This window comes from Culex quinquefasciatus, chromosome 3 (assembly GCF_015732765.1).
Source record: "Culex quinquefasciatus strain JHB chromosome 3, VPISU_Cqui_1.0_pri_paternal, whole genome shotgun sequence".
NCBI classification, from domain to species: domain Eukaryota; kingdom Metazoa; phylum Arthropoda; class Insecta; order Diptera; family Culicidae; genus Culex; species Culex quinquefasciatus.
Genome location: NC_051863.1, coordinates 8,374,060 through 8,397,028, shown reverse-complemented (window position 1 = coordinate 8,397,028; position 22,969 = coordinate 8,374,060). Strand labels below are relative to the sequence as shown.

Sequence of the window (22,969 nt, the reverse complement as noted above, 5' to 3'; positions counted from 1 at the left end):
TGGTCATTTTGGTGCCTTTGGTCATTTTGGTGCCTTTGGTCATTTTGGTCATTTTGGTGCCTTTGGTCATTTTGGTGCCTTTGGTCATTTTGGTCATTTTGGTCATTTTGGTCATTTTGGTCATTTTGGTCATTTTGGTCATTTTGGTCATTTTGGTCATTTTGGTCATTTTGGTCATTTTGGTCATTTTGGTCATTTTGGTCATTTTGGTCATTTTGGTCATTTTGGTGCCTTTGGTCATTTTGGTCATTTTGGTGCCTTTGGTCATTTTGGTCATTTTGGTCATTTTGGTCATTTTGGTCATTTTGGTCATTTTGGTCATTTTGGTCATTTTGGTCATTTTGGTCATTTTGGTCATTTTGGTCATTTTGGTCATTTTGGTCATTTTGGTCATTTTGGTCATTTTGGTCATTTTGGTCATTTTGGTCATTTTGGTCATTTTGGTCATTTTGGTCATTTTGGTCATTTTGGTCATTTTGGTCATTTTGGTAATTTTGGTAATTTTGGTGCCTTTGGTCATTTTGGTCATTTTGGTCATTTTGGTGCCTTTGGTCACTTTGGTCATTTTGGTCATTTTGGTCATTTTGGTCATTTTGGTCATTTTGGTCATTTTGGTCAATTTGGTCATGTTGGTCATTTTGGTCATTTTGGTCATTTTGGTGCTTTTGGTCATTTTGGTCATTTTGGTCATTTTGGTCATTTTGGTCATTTTGGTCATTTTGGTCATTTTGGTCATTTTGGTAATTTTGGTAATTTTGGTCATGTCGGTCATTTTGGTCATTTTGGTCATTTTGGTCATTTTGGTCATTTTGGTGCTTTTGATCATTTTGGTCATTTTGGTCATTTTGGTCATTTTGGTCAATTTGGTCATTTTGGTCATTTTGGTCATTTTGGTCATTTTGGTGCTTTTGATCATTTTGGTCATTTTGGTCATTTTGGTCATTTTGGTCAATTTGGTCATTTTGGTCATTTTGGTCATTTTGGTCATTTTGGTGCTTTTGGTCATTTTGGTCATTTTGGTGCTTTTGGTCATTTTGGTCATTTTGGTCATTTTGGCCATTTTGGTCATTTTGGTCATTTTGGTCAATTTGGTCATGTCGGTCATTTTGGTCATTTTGGTCATTTTGGTCATTTTGGTCATTTTGGTGCTTTTGATCATTTTGGTCATTTTGGTCATTTTGGTCATTTTGGTCAATTTGGTCATTTTGGTCATTTTGGTCATTTTGGTCATTTTGGTGCTTTTGGTCATTTTGGTCATTTTGGTGCTTTTGGTCATTTTGGTCATTTTGGTCATTTTGGCCATTTTGGTCATTTTGGTCATTTTGGTCATTTTGGTCATTTTGGTCATTTTGGTCATTTTGGTCATTTTGGTCATTTTGGTCATTTTGGTCATTTTGGTCATTTTTGTGGTTTTGGTCATTTTGGTCATTTTGGTCATTTTGGTCATTTTTGTGGTTTTGGTCATTTTGGTCATTTTGGTCATTTTGGTGCCTTTGGTCATTTTGGTGCCTTTGGTCATTTTGGTCATTTTGGTGCCTTTGGTCATTTTGGTGCCTTTGGTCATTTTGGTCATTTTGGTCATTTTGGTCATTTTGGTCATTTTGGTCATTTTGGTCATTTTGGTCATTTTGGTCATTTTGGTCATTTTGGTCATTTTGGTCATTTTGGTCATTTTGGTCATTTTGGTCATTTTGGTCATTTTGGTCATTTTGGTCATTTTGGTGCCTTTGGTCATTTTGGTCATTTTGGTGCCTTTGGTCATTTTGGTCATTTTGGTCATTTTGGTCATTTTGGTCATTTTGGTCATTTTGGTCATTTTGGTCATTTTGGTCATTTTGGTCATTTTGGCCATTTTGGTCATTTTGGTCATTTTGGTCATTTTGGTCATTTTGGTCATTTTGGTCATTTTGGTCATTTTGGTCATTTTGGTCATTTTGGTCATTTTGGTCATTTTGGTCATTTTGGTCATTTTGGTAATTTTGGTAATTTTGGTGCCTTTGGTCATTTTGGTCATTTTGGTCATTTTGGTGCCTTTGGTCACTTTGGCCATTTTGGTCATTTTGGTCATTTTGGTCATTTTGGTCATTTTGGTCAATTTGGTCATGTCGGTCATTTTGGTCATTTTGGTCATTTTGGTCATTTTGGTCATTTTGGTGCTTTTGGTCATTTTGGTCATTTTGGTCATTTTGGTAATTTTGGCCATTTTGGTCATTTTGGTGCATTTGGTCATTTTGCATGCATGAATAGTCCAAAATATTTTTTGTTATTTTAACAGTATTTGATATTGAAATGGCATGAATATTGTTATTACCGTCTGCCCGGGAATACCTTAACAAAATTTCACGTCCTTTTTAAGAAATATTGAAAATTAAGAAAATTTAAGTTTTCATCAAAGATAAGGTGCACTGAGGAATTTTTGTACACTTATACGTACTACATTATATTAAAAAAGTTTCAAAAACAGGTTCAAGGTAAGCGAAATTTTTGTTTTAACAAAGACATTTAAAATTTTACTTCAAATGAGTAATCGACGTTTACCACCAATAATATCTCGTCGAAAAAATATCGTTATCTTTTGTGAGTATTTGAACCAAGATAAAGTTTTAATCTTAGCATAAACGTACTAATCAGGAAAACTAACCTCTTTTGTTTTATGAAAAATACCAACAAAGTCGCAACCAACCCAAACATGCTAAAAAATAACCACTATTCAAATCTGCAAAGAATTGCTGAAGGTTCATTGAATTAACCTTCATTTTTCTCAAAAAGTTGTGATCTCATTTTGACTGAAAAAGAATTAAAATTTTGTGGACTTGAAGTCATTCAAAATTTGATTTTTCCCTTATAAGTTCAATTTTTCGCGACTCAACAGTAACTTGAGCAACCCTCCCTCGTGTGTCATTTGCCTCAGAGTATGTATACAGTATTAGGGTGTAATATGGTTGTATGGAAAAAAATAAAGTTGTCCAAATTTAGTGAGCACAGCACTTTTTTAGTTCCTTCTGGGGTCCTAAACAACTCCCCAAATTTTGGGACCGATTGGTTTAGTCCTCACTTTGCGCAAAGCGATTCAATTTTCCATATAAATTTGTATGGGGAAAACCATTTTTTTGGATTTTGATATTTATCAAATCCACGTTTCATGTTATATCAAAACCGGACTCATATTCGGGTGCTCTAAAATGTCCTCTACAACTTTCCCGAAGAGAGTATGGTGCTAGCTTGTCCCTAAAAAAAAATACAACGTGTTCAAAACTCGTCTAAAACGTGTTTTTTGCTCGAAAATCACGTTTTAGACGAGTTTTGAAGACGCTATATCTTCTTTCAGGAGCATGTTAGCACCATACTCTCTTCGGCAAAGTTGTAGAGGACATTTCAGAGCATCCGAATATAAGTCCGGTTTTGATATAGCATGAAACGTGGATTTGATAAATACCAAAATCCAAAAAAATGATTTTCCCCATACAAATTTATATGGAAAATTGAATCGCTTTGCGCAAAGTGAGGACTAAACCAATCGGTCCCAAACTTTGGGTAGTTGTTTAGGACCCCAAAAGGAACTGAAAAAGTGCTGTGCTGGAAAATCGATTTTGATATTACACCCTAATACAGTATACACGCTGCCCTGCCCCACAACAAACCGCCCCGGGCGGCCACGTTTGAATGGAGAGTCCAATAACCGCAATATGTGTTGTATGTGCGAGATAGTCCCAGGCCGCGACGTTGCCGTACAGCCAGAGCGGGCGGTGGCATGTGTGTTGTCCTGGGACCTCGCTCCTTCCTCCTCCTCCTCCCCCGTCACTAATGGCCTGTGAAAATTAAAAGAATCATAATTTTAATGAAAACGCTACCACCAGCCCGGGACGCCCCGAATGGATCCACTATTTGCGGTTTGACCCCGGCAGTCGCCGCGGGTCGGAAAATTACAGACATTAATAAAGCGTTTAGAATGTGATGAGTCAGAAAGGTTGTGAGGGGGGTGGGGTGGGGTGGGTGGTAGTAGCGATTATGGAAAGTTGCCTCCCGTGGGGAATGAAAAAGAGGGGGAGTAGGTGCTTAGTGAGGCGAGTTAATCTTTTGGTGGGGGTGTGTGTAGGCTGCAATTACGAAACGAATACGCCCCTGCAGAAGGGTAATTACCGGCGTAATTCAAAGGGTAATAACACAAATTGAGTACTGATCAATTATGCTGAAGTAGATAATGTTTGCGGAATGCGGTGCCGGTAATTGGTCAACACCTCAATTTTGATTAGGGGGCACTTTTTTTGGAACGTGGACTGTTGAACTTGAACATTATTTGGATCCGGATCCAGAAATACTTTCAAGTGATTGTGATGCTGAACTGATAGTTTTCTGGCAAAAGTATTTTGTTTTCATTTTAGACTTTTTAACAAACTGGTTGATTATGGAATCTGAATCCTGCAAATGATACGTAATTATATGAAATAAGGGACATAATCATAAATAAACACAATGGATGAAAGCAAAGTTCAATTTAAGCTGGATTATAACACAATTGTGTGCTATTAAATAAATTGTTTGCCTTTTTTCTATTTACAAATAAACAACCGAGTTTATAAACACAATTGCACGTAACGTGAAACCATAAACCAGGTTGAAACAATATTGTGCAACACCCTCTCCCTCGTTCAGGGTCAAAACCTCTGGCCAGGGGCGCTGGTGGATTGCAGGGTGGTAAATCGTCATACATGAACCATCAATTGGGTTGACCAGACCCCTCTTCTCCAACCTTCCTCCCCCTTCCGCTCAGGTGCAGTAAACAATTCCCACCACATTATTATCCCATTACAATGTAACCGACACACTAACTTGGTTGACCAGGCTACACACTCACACAAAATTTACTTTGCACGCGAGGGACACGTGTGCACAAAATGGGTTCACTCATAACTGGCGGCCAAAGGATTATAGCTCCGTTCTACCCCATACACTGGCTGGTTGGTCCAACGGGGTTCGATTGCATCCCATATCATAAATTCCCCACAATCCACCGTAGCTGCTGCTGTTGCTGCTCCAGTTGCCTACATGCAGGAGAGATCCCTTCCAGACATGGTGGACCACGTGGGAGATGTGCACCACAGGGCCACGTGTAAGCGATGCCGAACTAATGTGAGTTTGTGGGAATGTGTGTTCGGTTGAACAAAGTTTTAATGATGACACCAGGCGAGGATACATGGATGCGAACGTACACACAGACACAGACATCCTGTATTGTCGTGACGGAGGTCGAAAAGGGTTCACCCGGTGTAGTCAACAGCGCTGGGATGACCCGCAATCTTGGGCGGGATGATTGTGTCACACATTGACACTTAAAGACACAAGTTAAACAATTTACTTAAATTTTACGTTTAAATTGCATTTGAACGTAGAAAAACTTGTTTTTAATTTTCGAAAATAAAAAAAAAATATATTTAATAAACTTAGAAAAAAATCGAAAAAAAAATCCATAAATGTTTCTTACATGGTAACGGTGCACTTTAACAAAACAGTGTGAAGTAATTTCAATCGCATCTTTATTTTATTTTTAAATTTTTTTGACAATATTTTAGATTTTTTTTCTCCGTATCAGATTTTCCACCATCCTAATCTTTTGCGCAAAATATACTTTTTTTAGTCTCCTTAAATTTTAAAATAAAGAGATATATTTCAAAAAGGCGTAATTTTGAATTGAATGTTTGGCCATTTTGTAATTTCAGTTTTAATTTTTACCCATCCAAATTTTTTTTCGAAGCGTTCAGAAAATTTCACGCGGGATTCATTTTTTACATTGAATACTGAACCATCAGTTTCTGACAGGGCTGTCGGAGTCGGAGTCGGAGTCGTAAAAACTCGAACAGATGGAGTCGGAGTCGGAGCCGGAGTCGGCTAAATTTTATTAGCTGGAGTCGGAGTCGGAGCCAAATATTTCTGATTACCCGGAGTTGGAGTCGGAGTCGGAATTATCTTAAATTCAAAAAAAAAAATTATGTTTATTTTTTTTTGTATTTGCTAGAAAACAGATTAATTTACAAAACTTCTTATATTTTTAATTTTTTTTTTTTAAAGTTGCATGCGCTGCGTTGCCATTTTTATTTTTTTTAAGATCACTAAATGATAACCTGTTAATCATCTCTTGCCCAAGTACATATAATCACCATAACTAAAAACAACAACATTGGTTTTGTAGTCAGAAATATTTAATTGATTTTGACTGCATCCTTTTGCCAATATTTATGTGCCCTTTAAACTCAAATTTGACCAAATCTAGTTATTTCAGAAAAAGTACACACACAGTCATCTTATACCCCGATAGTGAATGTCTTGGTGGTTTTAAGTAAATCAATGTTCAGGAAAAACGTTACGAGGTACATCAAAAAATATAAATAATAATCACTATTTATGGAAATCGAAAGCAAAAAAATCACTGACAGGATAACTCTTCCAACAAATGATCAACAATTATAACAATCTATCACTTGGAACTCAACATGCGCATTTTGTGTATAACTTTGTACAAAAAATTAAAAGTGTCTAAGAATGTTGATCCTTAGGCAAACTATTTTGATGTTGTTGCAAATTATTGTTGAACAAATCTCAAGATTTCAGGATAGGACAGGATTTCAAGATAAAAAAATATCCGTGACCTAGAAAATATTTATCCTGTGGGTAGTTCTCCGCCAACTCACACAGCAGTTGCCTCGACCCCTCTTCGATTTGCGTGAAACTTTGTCCTAAGGGGTAACTTTTGTCCCTGATCACGAATCCGAGGTCCATTTTTTGATATCTCGTGACGGAGGGGTGGTACGACCCCTTCCATTTTTGAACATGCGAAAAAAAGAGGTGTTTTTCAATAATTTGCAGCCTGAAACGGTGATGAGATAGAAATTTGGTGTCAAAGAAACATTTATGTAAAATTAGACGCCCGATTTGATGGCGTACTCAGAATTCCGAAAAAACGTATTTTGCATCGAAAAAAACACTTAAAAAGTTTTAAAAATTCTCCCATTTTCCGTTACTCGACTGTAAAAAAATTTGGAACATGTCATTTTATGGGAAATTTATTGTACTTTTCGAATCTACATTGACCCAGAAGGGTCATTTTTTCATTTAGAACAAAATTTTTAATTTTAAAATTTCGTGTTTTTCTAATTTTGCAGGGTTTTTTTAGAGTGTAACAATGTTCTACAAAGTTGTACAAAAATTTTGATATATAGACATAAGGGGTTTGCTTATAAACATCACGAGTTATCGCGATCTTACGAAAAAAAGTTTTGAAAAAGTTGGTCGTCATCGATCATCGCCGTTCATGGTCACCCGCGACAGGCACGCACGACGAAACAAAGAGAAACGCAAAAAGTAACTTAACCCCTTATGTCTATATAACAAAATTGTTGTAATTGTCTGCTCTACAACTTTGTAGAACATTGTTACACTCTAAAAAATAACCCTGCAAAGTTAGAAAAAACACGAAATTTTAAAATGAAAAATTTTGTTCAAAATGAAAAAATTAACCTTCTGGGTCAATGGAAGAATTTTTAAAACTTGTTAAGTGTTTTTTTCGATGAAAAATACGTTTTTTCGGAATTCTGAGTACGCCATCAAATCGGGCGTCTAATTTTACATAAATGTTCCTTTGACACCAAATTTCTATCTCATCACCGTTTCAGGCTGCAAATTATTGAAAAACACCTCTTTTTTCGCATGTTCAAAAATGGAAGGGGTCGTACCACCCCTCCGTCACGAGATATCAAAAAATGGACCTCGGATTCGTGATCAGGGACAAAAGTTACTCCTTAGGACAAAGTTTCACGCAAATCGAAGAGGGGTCGGGGCAACTGCTGTGTGAGTTGGCGGAGAACTTTTCCCTATTTCGTGTGAGTTGATAGATGAGCAGTTCTCTAGGATTTCGGTCATTCGATTTTTTTTGTATTTTTTAATCCGACTGAAACTTTTTTGGTGCCTTCGGTATGCCCAAAGAAGCCATTTTGCATCATTAGTTTGTCCATATAATTTTCCATACAAATTCGGCAGCTGTCCATACAAAAATGATGTATGAAAATTCAAAATCTGTATCTTTTGAAGGAATTTTTGATCGATTTGGTGTCTTCGGCAAAGTTGTAGGTATGGATACGGACTACACTGGAAAAATAATACACGGTAAAATTTGGTGATTTTTATTTAACTTTTATCACTAAAACTTGATTTACAAAAAACACTATTTTTAATTTTTTTATTTTTGATATGTTTTAGAAGGCATAAATGCCAACTTTTCAGAAATTTCAGGTTGTGCAAAATCACTGACCGAGTTATGAATTTTTAATCAATACTGATTTTTCAAAAATCGAAATTTTGGTCGTAAAATTTTCAACTTCATTTTTCGATGTAAAATCAAATTTGCAATCAAAAAGTACTTTACTGAAATTTTGATAAAGTGCACCGTTTTCAAGTTATAGCCATATTTAAGTGACTTTTTGAAAATAGTCGCAGTTTTCATTTTTAAATTAGTGCACATGTTTGCCCAGTTTTGAAAAAATATTTTTGAAAAGCTGAGAAAATTCTCTATATTTTGCTTATTCGGACTATGTTGATACGACCTTTAGTTGCTGAGATATTGCAATGCAAAGGTTTAAAAACAGGAAAATTGATGTTTTCTAAGTTTCACCCAAACAACCCACCATTTTCTATCGTCAATATCTCAGCAACTAATGGTCCGATTTTCAATGTTAATATATGAAACATTTGTGAAATTTTCCGATCTCTTCGAAAAAATATTTTGGAATTTTCAAATCAAGACTAACATTTCACAAAGGCCAAACATTCAATATTACGCCCTTTTAAAATGTTTGTCTTGATTTGAAAATTCCAAAAATATTTTTTCGAAAAGATCGGAAAATTTCACAATTGTTTCATATATTAACATTGAAAATCGGACCATTAGTTGCTGAGATATTGACGATAGAAAATGGTGGGTTGTTTGGGTGAAACTTAGAAAACATCAATTTTCCTGTTTTTAAACCTTTGCATTGCAATATCTCAGCAACTAAAGGTCGTATCAACATAGTCCGAATAAGCAAAATATAGAGAATTTTCTCAGCTTTTCAAAATATTTTTTCAAAACTGGGCAAACATGTGCACTAATTTAAAAATGAAAACTGCGACTATTTTCAAAAAAGTCACTTAAATATGGCTATAACTTGAAAACGGTGCACTTTATCAAAATTTTAGTAAAGTACTTTTGATTGCAAATTTGATTTTACATCGAAAATGAAGTTGAAAAATTTTACGACCAAAATTTCGATTTTTGAAAAATCAGTATTGATTAAAAATTCATAACTCGGTCAGTGATTTTTGCACAACCTGAAAATTTCTGAAAAGTTGGCATTTTATGTCTTCTAAAACATATCAAAAATAAAAAAATTAAAAATAGTGTTTTTTGTAAAAAGTTTTAGTGATAAAGTTAAATAAAAAATCACCAAATTTTTTTACCGTGTATTATTTATTCCAGTGTAGTCCGTATCCATACCTACAACTTTGCCGAAGACACCAAATCGATCAAAAAATTCCTTCAAAAGATACAGATTTTTGAATTTTCATACATCATTTTTGTATGGACAGCTGCCGAATTTGTATGGAAAATTATATGGACAAACTAATGATGCAAAATGGCTTCTTTGGGCATACCGAAGGCACCAAAAAAGTTTCAGCCGGATTAAAAAATATAAAAATTAAAATTGAAGAAAAAAGACCGATTTCGTAGAGAATTGCTCAGATAGAGAATTACCCCTGTGGATTTTTGTTTTTTATCCAATTCTAACTATTTTCATAAACTTTCATGGAGGCGCACGACCATACATAAAGCTTCGTTTTAAATGAAGATGCAAGAAGTATCGCGCGCCTCCTTTTAAATATATAAAAAAAAATTAAAAAATCAAATAAATCCAAAATTCCGAGGTAAAATATTTTCAAGGTCACGGATATTTGAAAAGGACTCCTTAAGCGTTCTTACCACGAAGATTTTTTTAAGATACATTGATTTGTAACAATAAACTTCTTCAGCCTTGGCGTGATGTCCATGTACGTCTTAAAAATTTCTTAGAGCTTTAAAAAAAAGTTTCGTTTAAAATTGTTATTTAAAAATACACGGTGACTATGATAGTCACTGTGCTTCTTATAATAATGTCAACTTAAATGTGAGCAAATTGAATTTATATGTTAAATCAATTATTAAGGCCAGCTTTCTTTTAATGATCATTAAAAAAATAACAATTTAATATTTTAGCTTTTAATCAATTTAATGAAAATTTTAGATTAAGTAAATAAATCCAAATTTATTTACCAAACTGTTCTTCTGAAAATACCTTCAAAACTGGCGTTTTTTTTTTTATTTCTGTTTTAATTACGTCTATAACTTGTAAAACTAGAAACTTTTTTCCAGTTTTTTCACATAAAGAGTTTTTAAATAATCCTATTTATCAATGTTTTCGAAATAATAGTAAACTAACTTTTGAAATATTTAAAAATATGTGGAGTCGGAGTCGGAGTCGAAGCCAACCATATTTTTAAAGCTGGAGTCGGAGTCGGCTAGAGTTGGTAGGCCGGAGTTGGTGTCGGAGTCGGAGTCGGTTGGATCTGAAAGCCGGAGTCGGAGTCGGAGTTGGAGTCGCTTGAAATATGATCCGACTCCGCAGCCCTGTTATTAATTGTAATCAATCTTCGTTTTTTTTTTTTCAAAAATAAATTTGAAATAAAATCAATTTTTGCTTAAAATTTTTTTTTTCGAAAATTTATATTTTTTTAAAAAAATATAACTTGACGAGAGTATTTTGGTCATGCTTCTCTGTGGCTCAAAAGATGAGTTTTTGATCCCGTAAATCTGAGTGTTATTGATAGCTTGATTTTTTTTTTTTTTTTTTTTGCAAATCGAAAAATATGAATTGAATATAATTAGATTGGTATGGAATCTCACAGAGTGAAGTATCTCAAGAAGCAGTTTTCATCAAATTTTGAAAATTTTAGTATTATAAAAAAAAACATTGAGTAGGATTCTTTGAACAACTTCATACAGCTATAATAAGTTTTTATAGGTTAAATGGTTTAAGTTGTTTCGAAACAGAAATCAAATATATCTTCAGATTTTATGATTTCAAGCAGGACAAGTTTCTTAGTTTATTTGTTCATATTTGAATCATCAATAAATAATATATTTTTATGAAAAATTTAATCGAACTCTATCGAAATATGTCAAAAATTTCAAATTACGGAATTGGGAATTGAAATATTTTTGAGAAAAAAAATGGTTTACATATTTTTAAATGTGTTTGATTACCAATACCTACAATTTTGCCCAAGACGCCAAATCGATCATAGAATGTCTTTCCAAGAAACTGATTTAAGTATGTTTGCATATATTTCCAGTGTCAACCGCAAAAATTGTATGGAAATATGTAGGGACAAAATAATGAACGTCTAAGCCAAATAAAAAAAAAATGAAAAATCAAAGTGTTATGAAAACAACCAATTTCGTGAATAATTGCTGATTTCCGGTTTACGTGCAGAATCACTTTGGCTATGAAAATTGCGATTCTCAAAATTGAGATATTTTCTAAAAGAAATATTTTAAATCATTATCAAAGAATGAGATACTTAAATATTAAAATATTGAGCAACAGAAACTCTGCTGCATTTTATATGCTTGAATTATTAAAATGTTACAAGTTTTTCAAGCATTTGAGTTTTTATTTGCACGAATCAAATCCGTTTCCCCAGATTTTTCTGCCTGTCCAACCGTACCAAATCGAATGCAGACGAAACAAAATATAAAAATCTATTAAATCCACGCCTTGCCAGCGTTCAAAAAGCAAATACATTTTTACGGCTGTATCAAAATCTTTCACCAACAACCCTCATTTCACCGTCGACAAAAATTCAATTCCAACGTCCCTCTAATAACCCACCCACCACTCCCCCTCAGCTGGGGACACACTTTTCCACCGAAGCGTTACACTCATTTACGAGCTTTCCCCAGTAACCAAAGTCGGTAGCACAAAAAAAAGCTCCAAATTGAACCAATTACCACCGGCAGGCCAAACTCCGGGCGACTCGGCGCTCAGCCCAGGTTCGGTTTCAATTGGTTGCGTTTTATCGGTTGGATTTTTGGATATTCTTTTTTTTTATTTTATTTTCATCTTGTGGGCAGGACATTCCAAATCTGGTGGGGGTGGCCCCCTCGTCCCCTGTCACTCGCTGTTTCAAAGTAGCAAAAACACGATCAAATGCAGACAAAAATGGTGGATAAAGCTGGGCGACGAAAAGAAAAAAAAAACGTCAAAGGGATCGAATTTATTGCGGTTCGGGTTTGGATTGGCGATTTTGGTGTTGCCTTCTGGATTCAATTGGGTTCGCCGCTCTCGAATCGAACGGGTTGGATCGAGTTTTTTTTTTTTTGGAAAAAGTGATTTGGAGCAAAACGGTGAAATTTTAAGGATCGGTGATGAAATGTAGAAATTTAGCGAAATTTAATTGTTTCTTTCTTTTTTGAATTTGTGATGGATGTGTCTTTAAACTTTTTCATAAATGCAGTGAAGTGAAGTGATACAATGATGTTCATGTTGCACATGACCAGTATGAAAAAGCACAAATAAGTTTTGGTAATCATACTTTAAAGTCCAATTATCTTACAGATATATCCGAGAATTCAAGCTTGTGACCATTCTCATGCTTCACGTTAAACATAAATTAAATAAACTTAAATGTTCCGACCAAAAGAATCATTAATGCCTTCTGCATGCCAATTAGGCTTTGCTAAAAAATGCTGATTTGTTTTTGTGACACAAGTTTGATTTGAATTTCATGAAAAAATCACCACGCACTAACGCGTGATCCTGAACCCTGTAAAACTATCCATTTTACCAGCAAAAACCACTCCTTGTTTAAAGAGAAGGTGGTAAAGGGAGGGGGGATTGTTTTCAAACCACACTGACTGCTGGCAGCCGACAGCCTAATTCGATAGTGCTGGTAAGAAATTCTCTAAAAAATCAGAAACATTTATTAGTTTTCATTAGAATTTATTTCACTTTTTATCTGTTATTTATGTTTCTGCAATTATTATTCAGAATTTATTTTTTAAATTCAAGTTTGTCCAAATTAGACGTTATTTGACTCAAAGGAAAACAACCAACATTTTTTCCAACAGCAAAATGCTGATTTTACGAAGAATTGCTCTGCAGTTGTTGTTTAGTCTCGCACAGTCTCACTCTCTCCAGAGGCAAATAAAGCTAACGAGACCCGGGGCTTAGTCCAAACCCGTAGTCATCGTCGTCGGTGGCCACCACCTCACTGGCCACACTGACTTATGCCAGTGCTGCCTGACTTCACACACAGCTTCAGGTTGATGGGTGATGTTCATGTACCAAGAAGGGGGTTACAAACACCGTCCTACCTCATCCTTCGACGAATTTTCCGCAAGGAAGGTGAACGCTGAACACTCACTGTTTCAATTTCATCCTTGACTTGCCAGCTGACAGCTTAGAGTTGGGTGGTGGCTTGTGGTTTGGCTTCGAAGGGAGGGAAACTGCGGTACAAAGTTGTTCGTTTTTCGGGTACAACGGGTTCGGTACATGGTAGCAATTGTGGATGAGCGGCTCTCCATTGGACTCGGAGGACCAGTTTCGGCAATGGCTCAATTTTTGGTTCATTGGATGAGTCGGAATGGTTGCGGGTCAAATTACGGATTGTGTTGGGCACCGTTGAGGCACCCGGAAGGGGTCATTAGGCCGCATGTTATTAGAGGGGAGATGTCTGGGAAAAGGTATCATGAAATTTTGTGTATCGTTATTTTGTTCATCACTTATTTCTACTACTCATTTAGCACAATTTCTACATTAAAAATTATTTTGCTATGTACGAACAGGTTTTGAATTGTTTATATATGAAACCTCCAAGATCTAATCCCTCTCTAGACGGGTAACGGCCTGAAAATTAGCCAATAATCATTTATTAGCCAATCAAAAAACATTGCTTTGACTTTGTAGATTGCCAGATTCCTACTTGAAACTAGGTGTCCGAAGGCTTGATTGTTGAGGCATCTGAAACGTTGTTGCGACTCAAAAGTTCAAGGATTTAGTTTAAAAATAGCTAAAAAATGTAGAAATTGGATGGAAATTATAGAACATAGCCCAATGGCGAAAATAGCGATAATTTTTTATTTTTGTTATTTTTCTCTTTTTTTTGATAAAGGTCTAAAAAATATTAGCTAGACAAGATAAACGCAACTCAAAAACATAAAACTAATTAAGAAAAATATGGAACAGAAGAAGAACACGGGGAAAATTACAATTCAAAAAAAAAAATGGAAAAGGTAAAGGGACGCGATGAAAATTGCAAATAAGACCCAAAAAAATATTTTTCAAAGTTTTTGTTCCCCAGTTCTGAACAGGGTCGAAGGTGGAGCAAAATAAAAATAGAAAAAAATGAAATAGTAAGCCAAAGTATCAACATTTGAATGTCAAAAGTTTTTTAAAATGAATTTTACGCTTAGTTCAGTTATTTTTCAATCATTACTTTTAAAAAATTGTATGATTTGACGAAAACAAAAATTTTAGGAAAAAAATCAAATCGAAAATTTTCAAAAGTTTTAATTTTACATTAACTCAAACAAAAATATTTAATTTGGCCTCATGATTTTTCGGGCCAACATTGAAGGGAAGTGGGGGCTGACAAAAATTTAAAATAAACCAGAATAAGCAAAAAATGTTTACTTAATTTAAAAAAAAACGAAAAAATTAAGAGATGATTTAGACAAAGCAGAATTCTAGCTAGGATTAAATTAATTAAAAAAACTAAGGCTGGTACAAATATTTTTAAAAGTTTTTGTCATCCCCCCCCCTTCAAAATTGGCCCGAAAAATCAGGGGGCAAAAAAAATATTTTTACAATAAACTTCAAAATTTCAATAAAAATTCAAGTGCAACCAACTGAAATCAAATTAAAATATATTCTGCGTTTAAAATCATTTTTAGCATGTTTGGGTTTATTAAAAAATTTTAAGATTTTTTGAAAATTTTCGATGCAAAATCTTTTTTTTTTCGACAACATTTATGTTTTTGTCTGATCTTACATTTTTTGAAAACTAGAGATTGCAAAACAACTGAACTAGTGTAAAATGCATTTTAAAACACGTTTTTCATTTAAATTTGAAGACTATGGCTTGTTATTTAAATTATTATATTTTTTTATTTTTTTCATATAAAAGGCTCGAATAAAAATGATAAATTTTGATTGAAAAAAGCAAAAACAATTTTATTTATTTAAACATTGAAAACAAGAAAAATAAAACTATGACAATATATTTTTTAATTGTCTTTGATTTTGCTGACATTATTTGGATGGTATTAAGCCCCACTTCCCACTTCTTTTCGGAGACCAAAAAAGGCATCTTTTGTAAAAAGACTTCTTTTACAAAGATATAAATTTAAAAAAAAAACAAAACTTTACATTTGTAATTTTTTTCTAAAATCAACTAAAAGTTTTAATCAAAATTTGCAATAGAAAAGTAGACTACAATTTTTCGATAAAATTCACCACAATTAAGTCATCGCCATGTGAATGTTTACTTGAGGTAAGAATTTGTATATTTTTAATGTTTTTTTCTAAATATTGTTTATGCTTTATCTCAACATCCATTTATCCAGAAGAGAATTATCAGTGTAATTTGGATGAAAATACTTGCCAAGATGGAATTACATTGACAACATTGACGAAAAAAAATTACCTAAGATTAATGCTAAAATAACTCTAACTTGACAGTGGAATTAAGCGAAAAAAGTAAAGTACATACAAATTGTTAATTTGGTTAAAGTTTCGAAAAAAAATATTTCGTTTCAAAATTTGGGAAAATAAGTGATTTTAATAAGATTTCTCTTTGCCTTCAATGATGCCATTAGGAAATTCAATTCAATTTATTTTGTCAGTAAATAATCAATTTACAATTCCGTATTTCTTATAACCTAATAGAGTTTTGGAGTTCCTTTCAACTATGGTTTACACTATAATTCATTTTGATGTAATTGGATATTCTAACAATGGATTTGGCAAGAGAAGGAAAAATAAAAAAAAAACCTTCTAGATTTGCTAAGGAAAAGGATAGAAATAGAAAAGCTTAAAACTAAATCACAGTATGTTTTGTCTATTGACGTCGAAAATGATGCCATTAGGTATTCCCTGGAACATATAAAAATATTAAAAAAAAAACAGAATTTGGGTATTTCACAGTGATTTGCAAATTAAAATCAAACTGTAAACGAAATAAATTTAAAGTTTTCTTAGAAAATTGACGTTATTTTGAATATTTTACGTAAATATTAAATTTAAAAAGTTTCCTTTTTTTTCAAATCTGTGGTCTCTAAAATCAATATTTGTGAAATTTAAATCTCCTATTTGATCGTACTTAAAAGAATATTGTTGGACCAAGCAATTACAATAATTTATAATAAATTGTAAAAAAATCCATGAAAGTTACTATTTTTGGCAATAAAAATTGAATTGGCCAAATTTTGAGTATTTTTTAAGCATTTGCAAAGATTAACATAAATTAAAAATTTTACTAGCCTCATTGTTCATTTGAACCATCTTTATTTTGTTGATAATTTTTACAAGAAACTGATAAAAAGGTAGCAGCATTTCTCATTAATATTAATTGAACTTTAAAAATATGCAAATTTAAAAAAATCTTATGATTTTCTACTGAAATATGAAGGAATGGAATTTATCATTAAACTTAATTTTTTTCAATTAATGACCCTTTTGGACACACTTTAATTAATTGGTAAAAAATATTAAAAATTGAAAACAACAGATTTTTAAATAATATCACATCATATCTTGATTGATAAAAGTCATACTTGGTTGACCTACAACTAAATTCCAGACCATAAAAGCATTCAAGCATAAATGCCTTAAAAAAAACAAGAAATATACAAAAAACAACTCAACCAGTACACAGCTAGTGAAAAATCGTACTTTATCGCATATTGGCTCCCACACTTGTCGTTTCGTTAGAGAAAACCAACTCTTAGTTTCAAATTGAATTTGATCAGCTTCTAACGGGGGGAGGGGTCGGGAGGGCACACCTTCCCCCCAAGCAAAGTCGATTACTTTACTCGATTTGGTGACACGGTGGGGTTTATTGGATTAAAGTCCAATTTAAAATAATTTATTTAAAAGAATATCATGACGTTCAGTTACAAATGTAATGAAAATGGCATGATTTTTAAGGCTCTAAGTAAAATATAAAATTTAACATCCACCTCACAAAACGTCAAGATTGCTTAAAAAGTTACGAAAAAAAAGCTTCGACATCCGGGGGCAAACGGAAACCTTGTTGAGTTTTCTCGTTCCAAAAAGTGAAATACTAACCTCGGAAGCTGCTGCTCGTTTTCCATGGTCCAGTTGCACTCCCGAAAATCAGTCACCGTGCACTGGAGCTTTATTAATCCTTTAAAAAGATTTGAATTTTTTCAACTGTCATTTTGAAGTCGAAAAACTGACAAAATGGTTATTTTTATTTCTGTTATCAAAATTAAATTATTTTTAATATCGCTGAATTTCAAATTGCAAAAAAACAACCTCATTTGACAGTGATCGCCCTTACTCTCCCATTCATTTCAACTTTATTTTTCATTCAACGATTTTCTCTAACTCGCTCTCTCTCTCTCTCTTTTCTGCGGTCAAATCGTTTCAGGTGCCACCAGGACTGTGCCACGCCAGCTGAAAGCAACATAAATTAGAAACGACGATAAATTTTCCGAGACTTGCCCGACAGAAAAAAAAAGTCAAGTCAAGAAGGGGTGTGTGGAAAATTTGGGGGAAAAACTCCCAGACCCAGGTGAAAATCGTCAAGTGGTTTTTCGTTTTCCCGCCAAATAAAAAGAAAAGGGAAAACTCCCCCGAATAAATATTTTTCCAAACGATCGACAAACGATGAGGGAAATGACGTTCGGGGTGAAAGTCGAGTGAAATTCTTGAGGGGGAGGCGAGGAAAGGCAAGAAAGTGTTTATCTCGATTTGCCAGGGACCGGGCAAAGTTTGCCCACGCCGGAAAGGTGACGCGGGGTTTTTTTTTTTGTTTCGAGTGAAAAAATAAGAAAATACGAAAAGAAAAGCTGAGCGCGAGGAGGGGAAGAAAAGAAATGGAGAACTAAGTGAAAAGTGCTTTGTGACAAATGTCATTGTGACCCATTTCAAGTATCAATTTGTTTTTCGATTTGCATACTCACTTGCCAAAGGACGCAGGAGTTAGGCTTGAAGGAAAAGGATTTCTGGCCGGGACCAGCGGCTTCCTGAAAAGGGGCAAAAACGAGGTAAGTCGAAATGAAATGGCTCAATCCGATGGGAGTTAAGTGGGGTTTGATGGGTTTTAGTAAAGGGTTGGACGAGGATTGGAAACTCAAGTTGATTGAAAATTGCAAGAAAATTGCTTAGAATTGAAAGGGTCTTTGTGAAGGATACAAAAGGACCAATTATTTACATTCGAATGACAATTGAAGCACTTCAATTTAGCGATTGAATTTGAACCGCATAACTTCCTATTCTCATTTCATTTTTTAAAAGACTCAAACGTTACCGTCTCATAAAGTAAAACGAAGAAAAAAAAACACCCTCTTTCCACACCAAATCTCGTGCCTTTGCACCTTAATCCCCACCCACAACAAGAGACCAAGCCCAGCACCACACCAGTTTTCGGGTCATTTTCCACACTTTTTTAACCCAAGGTGTGTCCGTCCTGTCGGGAGGATTAGTGATGCCATGTGACACGCGAAACGTCCGCCGAAAAACACCCAAATCCGGTGGTGAAGTGGAAGTGTCGTGTCGTGGAGTTAATTTGTAGAAGCAAACCAACCACAAGGCAGGGAGGTGTGATAACATGGCAGGTGCCGAAATGAAAATGGTAGTTATCATTAGTTTTGCTTTTTTCGTAGTTTTCTTGCTTCGTGTTTACCGGTTTTAAAGAGAAGTGGTAAGCTGCTTTCGTTTCAGTGGTTCCACCTGGAATAGCGAGCTTTTTCATGTTTTTTTTTTGTACGACTGGCAATTATTTAGATGATATCATTCACAATATTTAAATTGATTTTTTTGAATTTAGGAACTCCACAAATAAAATGCTTAGCATATTTAATTCAAACAAACTTGTCTTTGCAAACAGCAATGCTATTTTTTAAGAAACAGAAGTTGGTTAGATAGCTGAAAATCTAGCTAGAAATAATTAAAACAAAAAAAGGCCAAGATTAGCGAAAAAGCTAGTCAAACCAGCCAACAGACCTACCAAAAATAATAAATTTTCGTTCAATTTTTTTTCTCTTTTTTTAACATAAATTTAATGATTGAGGTATCCATGCTTTCATTCAAATTATACGACACAAATATATTTAGTTGAACTATAAAACATATTGAAAGTTTAAATATGATTAAAAATGAAATAATTTTGTCAAAATTGTCATGACACATTTTTGAAACTGAAAAATGTAAAATAAACAAAAATATATGTATTCCATATGAATTTTAAACTGATGTTGCACAATTAACTTATAGGCTGGGCCTCAAACTTATTTTGCACATAGCAATCTTCCAATTGGGGATTCGAACTTAGATTAATTATGGGCAGACCATATTTATTATAATTAAAGGAATTATTGTTGCAAAGCCTTTTGCAACGATTTAGCATGATAGTTGCATTTTACAAAATTTACCGTTTTTCGAAAATCACTTCGGGTAATCAAAACTTCGGATAGTCAAAAAAAAAATTCGTTGTATTTATTTATGTCGAGCTTCAGCCCTAAACTTCGTCATTTTAGTTTAATATGGAATCAAGAATTCAAATTTTGACTAAAATATGATCGCAGAACTTGAATTGGGTTGTCAAATGGTTCATGATTCGATTATTCAAAGGCCCGAACAAACCTTCGGATAATTGAGGCTTCGGATAGTATAGTTTGGAATGTACATCAAAATTTCCACAAAAATAAGTATTTTTGAAAAAAACAAGTTTTCTTATTATAGATTTTTCATACATTTCAAAAGTAATATCACATTTAAAAAAACACACGAAATTTTCACAAAAATCCGTACTTAAAAAATACTACAAATATCAGTCTTTTACAGCACGAATCCGATAGCAAAAACTGAAATGTTGATTAATTTTTCAATAGTACGTAGTTCTGTAAACATTTTGAGTATTTAAAAAAAAAACTCTTTCAAAACGTGAGAAAAATTTCCACTTATTTTATTCCAATTTTGGCAAAACAAAATTTTAGTATTTTTTTGAAAAATACCTAGTTTAAAAAAAAATGAGTTTTTCATCAAAAAGATAATTACAATCGAAATGTATGGAAAATCCCGATTATTAGATACCCATATCGTATTAAAAAGATTTTTAGTTTTTTTTCGAAAAAACGTTGTTTTGTGAAAGTTTTGAGTAATTAAAGAAATAGCTCTCGAATGTAACAAAATCCCGATTATTTGATACCCATATAGCAAAAACAATAATTTGAGAAATTTTTTGAGGAAAAAATGCATTTTCAAAACACAAGAAAAATACGAAACAGGCCACGGGACGAAAAAAGATTTTTGTTTTAAATGCATTAAACAACTATTCATTTGTTTACCAATCACAGGTTTCCAATTTTTTTAAGTATTGATGAAAATTTTACTTCAGCGAGAAAAAAGTTTTTGTGGTGCTTTACATAACAATTTCAAAAAAGTTTAAAATATTTTTAAACGAGCCCAAACATGCTAAATGCAATGCAACGCAGAAATGGGAATTATAGATTATTTTCAGTTGATTTGTCTTCTAATTCCATTGAAATTTTGAAGTTTTTGATAAAATATTTTATTTCCGCTTGATTTGACCAAGTTTGAGAGGTCTTATTTTTTTTATTTTTGTCAATTCAATTCAATTCAATTCGGTTTTATTTGTGAATAATCAAGTTACAATGAGTTCAATTAGGTACATAACAGAGTTTTGGTGTTCCTTTCAGCTGTGTTTTACATCATAATTCAATCGAAAAATTATTACTTTTAACTATGGAATAGACAAGAGTAAGAAAAAGTTTTCAAAAAACTTACAGAAAGTGCAATGGGAAAAGGATAGATAAAGAGAAAGCTTAAAACTAGATCACAGACAAAAAATAATCAATTATAGATGTGCTTGATCATCAGCTCCCCGAGGGCCAGAAATTGCCCTGCCTTGTTACGGCAGCTCCGAAACCGCGTCATCATCTCCTTCGCGAGATCAAATAACTCCGGCAGGGTGAAGAGATCTTCCCCGGTGACTCCTTGCTGGGCCGCATCGCCGCTACCGGCAGCGACCACGCTGGCAAACGACCGCCCCCATCCAGGAGGGATCGCTGGGTTGTCCGCTGGAACCGTACGCTGCCCAACTGCAGGAACGGCTGCGCTCGTACTTCGCTGAGGAGAGTGGGACGCTGCTGCTTTCTTCTTCCTCTTTTCCTGCTCCTCGAGGTAGGCCTTGCGCGCGACGCATCCGCGGTAATTGCCGGTATGGTTGCCGTCACAGTTCGCGCACTTTACGCGCGACTTGGTTTGTTCTGCGATTTCCCCCAAGTCCGCCTTTCGTGGCAGTGCGCACGCCTCCGAGAGGTGTGACTCACCGCACTTCACGCAGCGGGGCCGAAGGTTGCAGTTCCGTTTTATTTTTGTCATTTTAGTCATTTTGTTCATTTTGGTCATTTTGGTCATTTTGGTAATTTTGGTCATTTTGGTAATTTTGGTCATTTTGATCATTTTGGTCATTTTGGTCATTTTGGTCATTTTGGTCATTTTGGTCATTTTGGTCATTTTGGTCATTTTGGTCATTTTGGTCAATTTCGTCATTTTAGTCATTTTGGTAATTTTGGTAATTTTGATCATTTTGGTCATTTTGGTCATTTTGGCCATTTTGGTCATTTTGGTCATTTTGGTATTTTGATCATTTTGGTCATTTTGGTCATTTTGGTCATTTTTGTCATTTTGGTCATTTTGGTCATTTTGGCCATTTTGGTCATTTTGGTAATTTAGGTCATTTGGTCATTTGGGTCATTTTGGTCATTTTGGTCATTTTGGTCATTTTGGTCATTTTGGTCATTTTGGTCATTTTGGTCATTTTGGCCATTTTGGTCATTTTGGTCATTTTGGTATTTTGATCATTTTGGTCATTTTGGTATTTATAGTAATTTTGATAATTTTGGTGCTTTTGGTAATTTTGGTAATTTTGATCATTTTGGTCATTTTGGTCATTTTTGTCATTTTGGTCATTTTGGTCATTTTGGCCATTTTGGTCATTTTGGTAATTTAGGTCATTTGGTCATTTGGGTCATTTTGGTCATTTTGGTCATTTTGATCATTTTGGTCATTTTGGTCATTTTGGTCATTTTGGTCATTTTGGTCATTTTAGTCATTTTGGTCATTTTGGTCATTTTGGTCATTTTGGTCATTTTGGTCATTTTGGTCATTTTGGTCATTTTGGTCATTTTGGTCATTTTGGTCATTTTGGTCATTTTGGTCATTTTGGTCATTTTGGTCATTTTGGTCATTTTGGTCATTTTGGTCATTTTGGTCATTTTGGTCATTTGAGCTATTTTGGTCATTTTGGTCATTTTGGTCATTTCGGTCATTTTGGACATTTTGGTCATTTTGGTCAATTTGGTTTTTTTTTTATTTTGGTAATTTTGGTAATTTTGGTCATTTAAGTTATTATGGTCATTTTGGTCATTTTGATCATTTTGATCATTTAAGTCATTTAGTACATTTTGGTCATCTTTATCATTTTGGACATTTTGGTCATTTTGGACATTTTGGTCATTTTGGTCATTTTGGCCATTTTGGTCATTTCGGTCATGTTGGTTATTTTGGTCATTTTGGTCATTTTGGCCATTTTGGTCATTTGGGTCATTTTGGTCATTTTGGTCATTTCGGTCATT

General features: G+C 33.9%; 1 protein-coding gene across 2 annotated transcripts in view; it reads left to right on the top strand.

Moving 5' to 3' along the window:
- The window catches only part of LOC6045490 (dipeptidase 1), a 416,070-nt gene that overhangs the window by 125,937 nt on the left and 267,164 nt on the right, over window positions 1–22,969 (top strand). For both annotated transcript variants that reach the window (XM_038259115.1, XM_038259116.1), the window contains exon 3: window positions 17,737–18,355. The gene's annotated coding sequence lies outside the window, so the exon portion shown is untranslated. The remainder of the gene's footprint in view (window positions 1–17,736; window positions 18,356–22,969) is intronic.